The 11,010-nt window shown below is 39.1% G+C and overlaps 1 long non-coding RNA gene across 1 annotated transcript; it reads right to left on the bottom strand.

The window, feature by feature from the left end:
- Positions 1-1,615: 1,615 nt before the first annotated feature.
- On the bottom strand, positions 1,616-3,884 carry LOC124037136. The gene is made up of 3 exons (XR_006839124.1): positions 3,621-3,884; positions 3,058-3,228; positions 1,616-2,966 (listed from the first exon to the last, which is right to left on the bottom strand). It is a non-coding gene; the product is annotated as an uncharacterized LOC124037136 (long non-coding RNA).
- Positions 3,885-11,010: the final 7,126 nt, after the last annotated feature.

The raw sequence follows: 11,010 nt of genomic DNA, 5'->3' as shown, positions 1-11,010 counted from the left end.
TGCAGTATACATGACTTGCCTCAAGCTGGGTTAGAAACGCTTGACCCAAATATTTAACACTTTGGCATCTTTAATAACATCTTCAATGTACAACGTTCCCTGACAATTTGAGCTCTGTCTCTGAAATTAGTGAATGTCACCTAACCTTCCTTCAGGTTACCAGGTGCTCCCTGGGAAAAGGCCACAGCTGAGGGCAAATGTGGACACTAGCCCTCCGCAGCCTTCCTCCCTCAACTCAGTTAACGGCACGTCTACTCGGACAAAAGGTGCTAATAACTCCAAACTGATATTTTAAAATAGCTGGTTATTAATACCCGTTGTAGAAATATGGTTGTTGTGGGGTGAAAAGGCAGTAAGAGTCGGTAAAACCCAGTTCTAAAGTACACATTTAGGCTTCGGTCGGTTAGAAAGATCTGACGCTACAGATGTAGGAGCCAGTTTGCTACAGCAGGAAAATAATCCTGCAGCAACATTAAATGTGAAGTATTATGTGGATTATAATTAATCAGCATTTTTGTAGGGGTTGATACATTGTTTGGGAAAATCAAGTCTGAAATTTCAAAGTGGAAATAACAAACCTCAGAAACCTTTTTAAACCTCAAATATACTACAAGTTTTACGTTTCCTGGATTACAGGAAAGTTCTCCTGCAACAAACTTTCCTGCAACAGGGTGATCAAGTAACGATCCAACCAGAGAAACAAAGCACATACATAAAATCCCTCAATCTTGGGAAAGCAAACCTTGGGTTCATAAAAATGATAAGGAATGCTTCCTGGAATCAAATAAGAGTGGTCCTACATGGGTCCTGGTGGACAAAAGAACTCCATTCATTCACCTCCAACAACATGAACCAAGCTCGTTCCCTGTAAGGATCGGCTGAAGCGGAAAACAGTGGTGGAAAAAGTACCCAATTAACATACTTGAGTAAAAGAGAAGATACCTTAATAGAAAATGACTCAAGTAAAAGTGAAAGTCACCCATTAAAATTCTACTTGAGTAAAAGTCTAAAAGTATTTGGTTTGAAATATACGTAAGTATCAAAAGTAAATGTTATTGCTAAAATATACTTATACTTAAGTATGAAAAGTAAAAGTATAAATAATTTCAAATTCCTTATATTAAGCAAACCAGACAATATCGTTTTCTTGTTTATTTTAATTTACAGATAGCCGGGGGCACAGTCCAACACTCAGACATCATTTACAGATAGCCAGGGACACACTCCAACACTCAGACATCATTTACAGATAGCCAGGGGCACACTCCAACACTGAGATATTATTTACAGATAGCCAGGGGCACAGTCCAACACTCAGACATCATTTACAGATAGCCAGGGGCACACTCCAACACTCAGACATCATTTACAGATAGCCAGGGACACACTCCAACACTCAGACATCATTTACAGATAGCCAGGGGCACACTCCAACACTCAGACATCATTTACAGATAGCCAGGGGCACACTCCAACACTGAGACATTATTTACAGATAGCCAGGGGCACACTCCAACACTGAGACATTATTTACAGATAGCCAGGGGCACACTCCAACACTCAGACATCATTTACAAACAAAGCATGTGCTAAGTGAGTCCATCAGAACAGAGGCAGTAGGGATGACCGGGGATGTTCTCTTGATAAGTGTGTGAATTTGACAATTTTCCTGTCCTGCTATGTATTACAAATGTAACAAATACTTTTGGGTGTTTGGAAAAACATATTGAGTAAAAAGTATAGAATTTTCTTTAGGAATGTTGCGATGTAAAAGTTGGCAAAAATATAAATAGTAAAGTACAGATATCCCTTAAACTACTTAAGTAGTACTTTCAAGTATTTTTACTTAACTACTTTATACCACTAGCGGAAAATCACTTGTGCTTAAACTGTATACAGCAATTCACCATTGAAAAATATAAGGATTTACAGAGGTACTTAAAAGGTTGTTTAGCAAGCAAATATTCTGCTATACAAAGGGAGTAAAAGGGTCCAAAGACTCAAAATAGCTACATTTAAAGGTCCAATGCAGCCATTTTTATCTCAATATCAAATTGTACCTAAAGCGGACATTGCCATTGGCGGCATGGAGTGGAGAGTTAAGAGACATCCCCATGCAGCCTTGTTGACAAGTTCAATCACTGGAATTTGAGACGTAATCTACACCTCGATTAAGATGATAGAAATCCTCATGATTTCGTTATTGATTTTTCAAATTGAGAGTAATTGTTTCTATATAGCCTACACTTTCTTGTTCTGAACTTTTAATGCGAGATGGGCAGGTGTGGCTTTTTGACAATGATCACAAGAGCAGCTGCTCACCGATTTGACGGCTTGTAACAAGGCTGCATGCGATTACTACTACTGTGTCTCTGCACATCCAATGGCAATGTCCGTAATAGCTATAATTCCGGGAGGCGATTTGACAGCTCCAATGCAGTTACACCTCCGACATCGCCTTAATAAAAACAATGTTGTCAGGTTATCAAGGGTTAAGGCAGAACTGATGGAATCTAGCTTAGTGGAGCATTATTTTGAGTGTAAAACCAACATACAATCTATGTTTTTGTGATTGTGTCAGGTTGAATGTGTTGGTACTTGGTCATGTCATTATGGGGGTAGAGATATTTGAATTGCACCTTTAAAAATGTTTGTACATATTATAGATTGCCCATCCATTCTATAACCCACAGGAACAAGATTTCTAGACCAACATAGGAACAGCAAAGTAACAGAAGAGCAACAATAGTCCACATACAAAATGGCAGCAGTTCAAATAATCAAAGTTGAAAAACAACATTGAAAGGATGGCTGAATGAGCATCGAGTCCATCTTTGGCATTTCCCTGAACCACAAGAGGAACATTCGTCATCGATTGATTGGTAAGAGGTGTGTTTGTGAGTGTCTAGATTTCACTGTTCTCCATCAGACAGCTAGTCAGCTAGTTGGAGAGAGAGGGGTCAGATCTGAAAGAGAAAACAGAACAGAAACTAGTACATAAAAAAACTAAGTAATAAAATTGACTGGGGATCAATAAAGTTCATTTGACAACCTTACCTCAGAGTGGGTGGAGGACATGTGGGCTTTATCAAGTTACTCTGAAAGAGAGCCTGTCGTCCAGGAGAGGGCACTAGAACAGTGCTACAACTGGGGTTGAGGAGAGGTGACCATGACAGATTGGCTCTGTACAGTACTGAGCAGGCAGATACAGCAGCAGCAATCCAAATGCTGAGAAAGAAACCAGAGGAGGCACATTAGGCCTGTCATGCCAAATAATGTCCCCAGGCCAAATAGTGTCCTCCCCTGCGTCAGAATGGGATTCGATAAACTATTAGCGTCCGTTGCTATATCAACGGTGTGATTGACCTAATAATTTTGGAGATCATTACAGACTAAATAAATGACGTTCTTTTCAACATCGCTATGCAAACAAGGATGATTTTCACTACAATTTCGCTGTTTAAACAAGTTTCGCTTAGCAAATAAAATGAAAACATGAATTCAAACTACTTTTGGGTACCTTGTTAACATTACAACATGAAATCCATGTCTTAAACGTTGCTACATTCCAGAAATGGCGCAAAATTGTGTAATCTGCTTGACACATTAAAGTTACTTACCTTAGTCAGTTAATTTCCACTGCATTCATGTTTTTTAACCTGCCCTTTCCTTATCTACACCGAAATAATACAATTTCAGTAGTCCTCTATTATGATTAAAATATATATATCGCATAGCTCATTAGTACCTCCTTGTGGTTGAATATATGGCAACTTTAGATGTTAAATGTTTTGGAAAATGAAACTGCTTTTTATCGATCTGAATATTTTCTTCACTGTCTGGATACAATATTTAATATTGGCTGAGACCATACTATTTAAGGATAGAAATGATTTTTTATCGTTTCACCAAATTCCAGAGGGGAAATGTCATTACCAACACCTCATAAAATGTGCTATTTTAGTTGAAAAGGAAATGACCGAAATTGTGAATATGGTATTTTACATAATATTTCACTTTTTTTTTCTTCATGTTATTAATTTACTATTTTCTTAATCATATCTATTAATCATTGTCATGTCCAAATGTCCATATATGTCTTGATGATACTCAGAAACATGTATTTACCACATAAAAATCTTAAGATAATTTCTAAAGGATTTCTAAAGGAATGTAAAATATTGAGAACAAGCATATAATGTTCATATATGGGAAAAAGCATCAATATCAATTGTAATTTAATGCACCTTTACCTCTAAAATATGTACCTTGATGGTAATGACTTAGTGTTGTGGTAATGACAGTATGGTGGAAATTACATTTCATATAAAACTGATATTCAAATACCATTTGGAACTCAGTAGTGAGTGTTACGGCACAAGGACAGACTTTTTTTTTACACGCTTCAGCACTTGGTGGTTCCGTTCTGTAAGCTTGTGTGGCGTACCACTTCGTGGATGAGCCGTTGTTGCTCCTTGATGTTACCACTTCACAATAACAGCACTTACAGTTGACCTTGGCAGCTCTAGCAGGGCATAAATTTGACGAATTGGCTTGTTGGAAAGGTGGCATCCTATGACGGTGCCATGTTGAAAGTCACTGAGCTCTTCAGTATGGACCATTCTACTGCCAATGTTTGTCTATAGAGATTGCATGGCTATGTGCTTGATTTTATACACTTTTCAGCAATGGGTGTGGCAGTTTTGCCAAGTCGGTTAGGACATCAACTTTGTGCATGACACAAGTAATTTTTCCAACAATTGTTTACAGACAAATTATTTCACTGATAATTTACTATATCATAATTCCAGTGGGTCAGAAGTTACACTAAATTGACTGTGCCTTTAAACAACTTGGAAAATTCCAGAGAATTGGAGGTGAAACTGGCTCTCATGAGGACCGCCACAGGAAAGGAAGACCCAGAGTTACCTCTGCTACAGAGGATCATTTCATTAGTTACCAGCCGCAACCCAAATAAATGCTTCAGAGAATTCAAGTAACAGACACATCTCAACATCAACTCTTTAGAGGAGACTGTGTGAATCAGGCCTTCATGGTCAAATTGCTGCAAAGAAACCACTACTAAAGGACACCAATAAGAAGAGACTTGCTTGGGCCAAGAAACACGAGCAATGGACATTAGACCGGTGGAAATCTGTCCTTTGGTCTGATGAGTCCAAATTTGAGATTTTTGGTTCCAACCACGGTCTTTGTGAGATCCAGAGTAGGTGAATGGATGATCTCTGCATGTGTGGTTCCCACCGTGAAGCATGGAGGTGTTATGGTGCTTTGCTGGTGACACCGTCAGTGATTTATTTAGAATTCACACCTACTCACACTTAACCAGCATGTCTACCACAGCATTCTGCGGCGATACGCCATCGATCTGGTTTGCGCTTTTTTTTTTGTAGGGTCATTCTACATTTGTTTTTCAAATGTACAATGACCCAACACACCTCCAGGCTGTGAAGGGCTATTTGACCAAGAAGGAGAGTGATGGGATGCTGCATCAGATGACCTGGCCTCCACAATCACCCAACCTCAACCCAATTGAGATGGTTTGGGATGAATTGGACCGCAGTGTAGGAAATGCAGCACACAAGTGGACAGCATATGTGGGAACTCCTTCAAGACTGTTGGAAAAGCATTCAAGGTGAAGCTGGTTGAGAGAATGCCAAGAGTGTGCAAAGCTGTCATCAAGGCAAAGGGTTGCTACTTTGAAGAATCTCAAATATAAAATATATTTTTATTTGTTTAACCCTTTTTTGGTTACTACATGATTCCACATGTTATTTCATAGTTTTGATGTCTTCACTATTGTTCTAGACTGTAAAATATAATAAAAATAAAGAAAAACCCTTGAATGAGTAGGTGTCCAAATTTTTGACTGGTACTGTATATAAAAACAATTTCCTTTACTAGACTCTAATCGAGAGTGATTTACAGTTAGTGCATTCATTTTAAGTTGGCTAAGTGAGAATATACTATGTTACATACACTCGCAAACCACATTCCTAAAAAAACATCCATTTTGTTTATGGGGATCTATCCAAATATGTGGAGGTATGGCCTGTAGAACACTGTGATGAATATCCAACAAGGACGAAGGTCGTAGGAGTAGAGCAGCTCCTAAATGGCTACACTGTAGGCTATGAGCCACACCGCTAGGAAGAAGAGGAAAAAGAAGATGTCTTTCATCTGCCAATCAGGAGGGGAACAGAATATGACATTCGGAATTATCACGGTTTTTTGTGTGTGCAGTTTTTACAATTTTCTTTCAATAATAGTTGTTCCTGCCAAAACCAGCACTTCAATCTAGACCATATAGACAGACTCTAGTGACCAAAATCCCATTTCAGCATGGCCAGCGCCATTAAGAACTTTCACCACTGTTAAGTAGTCAATTGGGTGAGACTTCCTATGGGTTAAGGAAGGATCACATGATTCCTTGCAGGTCATCAGAAGAGATCAGCCAATTAATTAAACTCCTGAGCATAACTGCAGGTGGCATTAACACGCGTACCTGTTCAAACGACATACACTAGGTGGCTGTAGGCACCCTTAGAGACAGATACAGCGAGACATCCTTCTCCCTTATTTTATCTGAACGGGTAGGGCCTACTTATTGCCCCCACCCCACGGAGGCGGTGCCCCAGAGACGGTAGAGAAAGGAGACTTTTTTTTTTTTAGCCAGTGACAATACTTACACAGACAGGAACCTTGAAAAATTAAATGGTGTATGGCCTGAGTCATTCATCCTAATTTATCCACCATCTTTGGCACCCTTTCAGCTTGTTTGCCAACTCATAGAAGTAGAAGAAAATTGACTGCTTCAAAATGAAGATTTTTATTTTTTAAATTTTATTTCACCTTTATTTAACCAGGTAGGCTAGTTGAGAACAAGTTCTCATTTGCAACTGCGACCTGGCCAAGATAAAGCATAGCAGTGTGAACAGACAACACAGAGTTACACATGGAGTAAACAATTAGCAAGTCAATAACACAGTGGGGGGGAGGGGGAATGGCCTCATTGGCACGGTCTATGCTCTCACAGTCGCCATAATGGAGACGGCTACAACAACCCAATGTCTATCTAAGTATATTACTTAGACAACACTGTGCACTGCAGTGTCTCTTTCTTCTTAGAAATCCCTCAATTTGGTCAACAATGATCTTGGGTCCCAGCTGTTTGTGGATGGCGAAGATGTAGATGAGACAGAGGGTAAACACCATGTAGTCCACAGCCAATACAGCCGAACTCGTAGGACCACGAGACCATTCTATCACACACAACAAACGCCTTGGTCACAGGGATGGACACACAAAATCCATACATTTATTTATTTATTAGGATACCCGTTAGCTTTTGCTGATGCAGCTGCTACTCGTCCTGGGGTCCACACACAAAACACACATAAAATATGACATAACATAATACAAATACTGAGCTAAATTGTATGCTAACAAAACAGGAATATTATATTACACTAATACAATTAGAGAAAGATTTTGTTTAACAAGTAACACAACATCTCAAAAGATACAAAGGTGTGAGAATGATTGGCACGGGTCCCTGTTTTCAATACTTTGTGCACCCTCCCTTGCTAGGAAACGGCTATAGTGACTAAATTGTCCGTTTTAAATTGTCCTAATATTTTTTTAAATCATAATCCTTTAGCCACAATGGAGACTGGTGAAATGTTAGTCTTGAAGCATACAAATCCAATGTCCAGAGTTAAATTCAAGTTGAAAAATATGAAATGTTTTTTAGTTGATGAATTCCTGGTGATTTTACAGTTTTTTTAAAATCCAGAACTAAAGTCATCCCCCCCACACCCATACGTGTGTGGGTGACACACAGTTAAAAGATTGGGGGGGAATACACATTGGCAACAAAGTGTGTGAACCCCCCTCTACAGGCTGAAGGAGGGTACACAGAGTTTGATTCAGGTTGAAAAATATTAAAGGTCTTTTAGTTGTGGGAATAGCTGGGAACTCATTTTTTGTATGAATTCCTGGTGATTTTACCTGGGTTTTTTTTACCAAATAAAGTCCATTCTGGGTATATAAAAAAAACTAATAATATATATTTTTTTAAATGCAAAATCACCAGGATTTCATTTTTTTTGGTTTTGTTCCCAGCTATTTTCCCATAGCACTTCAAACTTGTTTTTCTTTCCACATTGCAGTACATTTCAAACAAAACAGCAGCAGACTAAACAAAAACATGAACAAAGACTAGTGGACTCAAGGAAGGGAAAGAGTGTGATGTATCTGTGTATGGGGAGGGTAGGGTTGGGGTTTGGATACAAACCTGATTTAGGATATGGGGTCGGGTTAGGGGTAAGGATGCAAAAACAGTTTAGGGTAATGGGTAGGTTACCAGTTTGGGTTAGATGGTGATCAGTATGGTGCAGAGGGGAATGTCTTTGTAGTGTATTGCTTTGGTTGTATGTGTGTGTGTGTGGGGGGGGCTTATTGGTAGGCCTTGTCAAAAAGGTGGGGCTTTAGGAAGAACTGAAGGATGGTGATGGAGTCAGTCATGGGTGGCTGGAGGGAGGGAGCTTGGACCTCGGGATGACAAGTGGTGTGGTGGAATGGAGTGCTTGTGTAGGTTGGTAGGGGAGAAGCTTAGCAGGTCAGAAAGAGAATATTGTAATCAATACACAGTTGAAGTCAGAAGTTTACATACACTTAGATTGGAGTCATTAAAACTCATTTTTCAACCACTCTACACATTTCTGGTCAACAAACTATAGTTTTGGCAAATTGGTTAGGACATCTACTTTGTGCATGACATGTAATTATTCCAACAATTGTTTACAGACGGATTATTTCACTTATAAGTCACTGTATCACAATTCCAGTGGGTCAGAAGTTTACATACACTAAGTTGACTGTGCCTTTAAAAAGCTTGGAAAATTCCAGAAAATTATGTCATGGCTTTAGAAGCTTCTGATTGACTCAAATTTGCTGTTGCTTACTTTACATTTTTGGCCTTGAGCTAGGCTATGGCGACTGCCCCTGATAGAAATGTTCTGTTTTCACATATGTAGACACTGGTTTAGTGCTGAAGATGAATAGGAGGTTGGAAAGGGTCCAAGTTCATACAAAAACACATTACACATATAGTGAGTTCTTGATTTTGTCTCAAGTAACAGTTAGCAAATTAGGTAAATTGAGAAAGCTCACTTTATTTAAACCTCAATGCCAACTTGTAGATTTTTGCTGTATAGATCATGTATTTTGGATGTTTTCAATGCATTTCCAACACTTTCAGATAATTGTTATAAAAATAAAATAGTGCATTAAAATGTCAAAAAGTATATTAATCTGGGTAACTCTTACAGCCTTAATAATTATATACTTACATAGTGTTGAGGTGCTCTTGATGTTGCTTGGAGTTAACTCTTTTGGGACCGTTTCATTGGTTCCAATTCTGACTAGTCAAACACTTGTAGAGAAACTGACTGAGGTGTTCACGCACTAACTACCGGAGACCTGACAATGAAAGGAAAGAGGGTGTGCTGATATATCCACCAGTTTACACATCCCAGGCATCCGACACACGTTGACACCTTCTATAGCTTCAACTTCCAACATGATTCTATTTCTTGGGCGTCAACGAGTGACATTTTTAAAATTTTGATTAGGACTTAAAATAAGCTCTAACCTTGTAGAAAATTTAACGTTCCAAACCATCAAGCTACAGAAGACTTCATTTTCATTGGTTGCTTTCAACAGTCAGCTCTGACGTCACAAGTCATATGATTTCAATGTGTATTACCGTTTTATTTAGATTATTTACTGATAACACTAATAGCAAACAATGTAGACTCAGACTAAGCATAGTAGTAGTGTGAAATTGCACCTAAAAACATGCGGAGTTTACAAAACATTAAGAACACCTGCTCTTTCCATGACAGTCTGACCAGGTGAAATCTATGATCCCTTATTGATGTCACTTGTTAAATCGACTTCAGTGCAGATGAAGGACAGGTTAAAGAAGTATTTTTAAGCCTTGAGACAAGGAGTGTGTGTGCCATTCAGAGAAAATATTTAAGTGCCTTTGAACTGGGTATGGTATTAGGTGCCAGGTGCACCGGTTTGTGTCAAGAACTGCAACACTGCTGGGTTTTTCCCACGTGCAACAGTTTCCCGTGTGTATCAATGGTCCACCCCTCAAAGGACATCCAGCCAATTTGACAACTGTGGGAAGCATTGGAGTCAACATGTGCCAGCATCCCTGTGGAACGCTTTGGACACCATGTAATTTCCATGCCTCGACGAATTGAGGCTGTTCTGAAGGCACAAGGGGATGTGCAAGTACAACTCAATATTAGGAATAATGTTTGGTGAACTCTGTTTCGGCCTAAGATTTCATGCTTTTGGTTGATAAGGGAAGGGGATGGAACTGGGCCTTAATCAGTTTATCAACTTTTTGACTAACTGACAGCCTTAATAATTATATACTTACATAGTTTCGGAGGTGCTCTTGATGTTGGTTGGAGTTGACTCTTTTGGGACTATTCCATTGGTTCCAATTCTGACTGCCTGACTGGTCAAACAGTTGTAGAGATAAACTGACAGGAGTGTTCACCCACTAACAGAGACCTGACAATGAAAGGAACAAGCGCGATGATACATCCAACATAGTACACACATCCCAGGCACCCAACACGCGTCACCACATCGCTTCAACTTCCAATGTGTGAACTCATCAAGTCACAGGGGTACTTCATTTTCATGGTTGCTTTTAATGTTTAAATTGATGTCCGTTTATTGATGGATATCACGTGGTCATGGACTAGAAAAATTACTCACTAACACTAATAGAAACCAATGGAGACTCAAACAGACTTAGCACAGAGTAAGTGTCAAATTGCAACTAAAATCTATCTATGGCCAGTTTTGCAGTTCCCTACTTTAAATGGGTAGGGTAAGGATTGTGTGGAGGATAAAACTGATCCTAGATCTGCCTCTGTGTATGACGGAGAGGGATACACAGAT

Source organism: Oncorhynchus gorbuscha, linkage group LG06, assembly GCF_021184085.1.
Source record: "Oncorhynchus gorbuscha isolate QuinsamMale2020 ecotype Even-year linkage group LG06, OgorEven_v1.0, whole genome shotgun sequence".
Classification (NCBI taxonomy): Eukaryota; Metazoa; Chordata; class Actinopteri; order Salmoniformes; family Salmonidae; genus Oncorhynchus; species Oncorhynchus gorbuscha.
The sequence above is the reverse complement of the archived record's forward strand: the minus strand, read 5'-3'. Positions and strand labels throughout refer to the sequence as shown.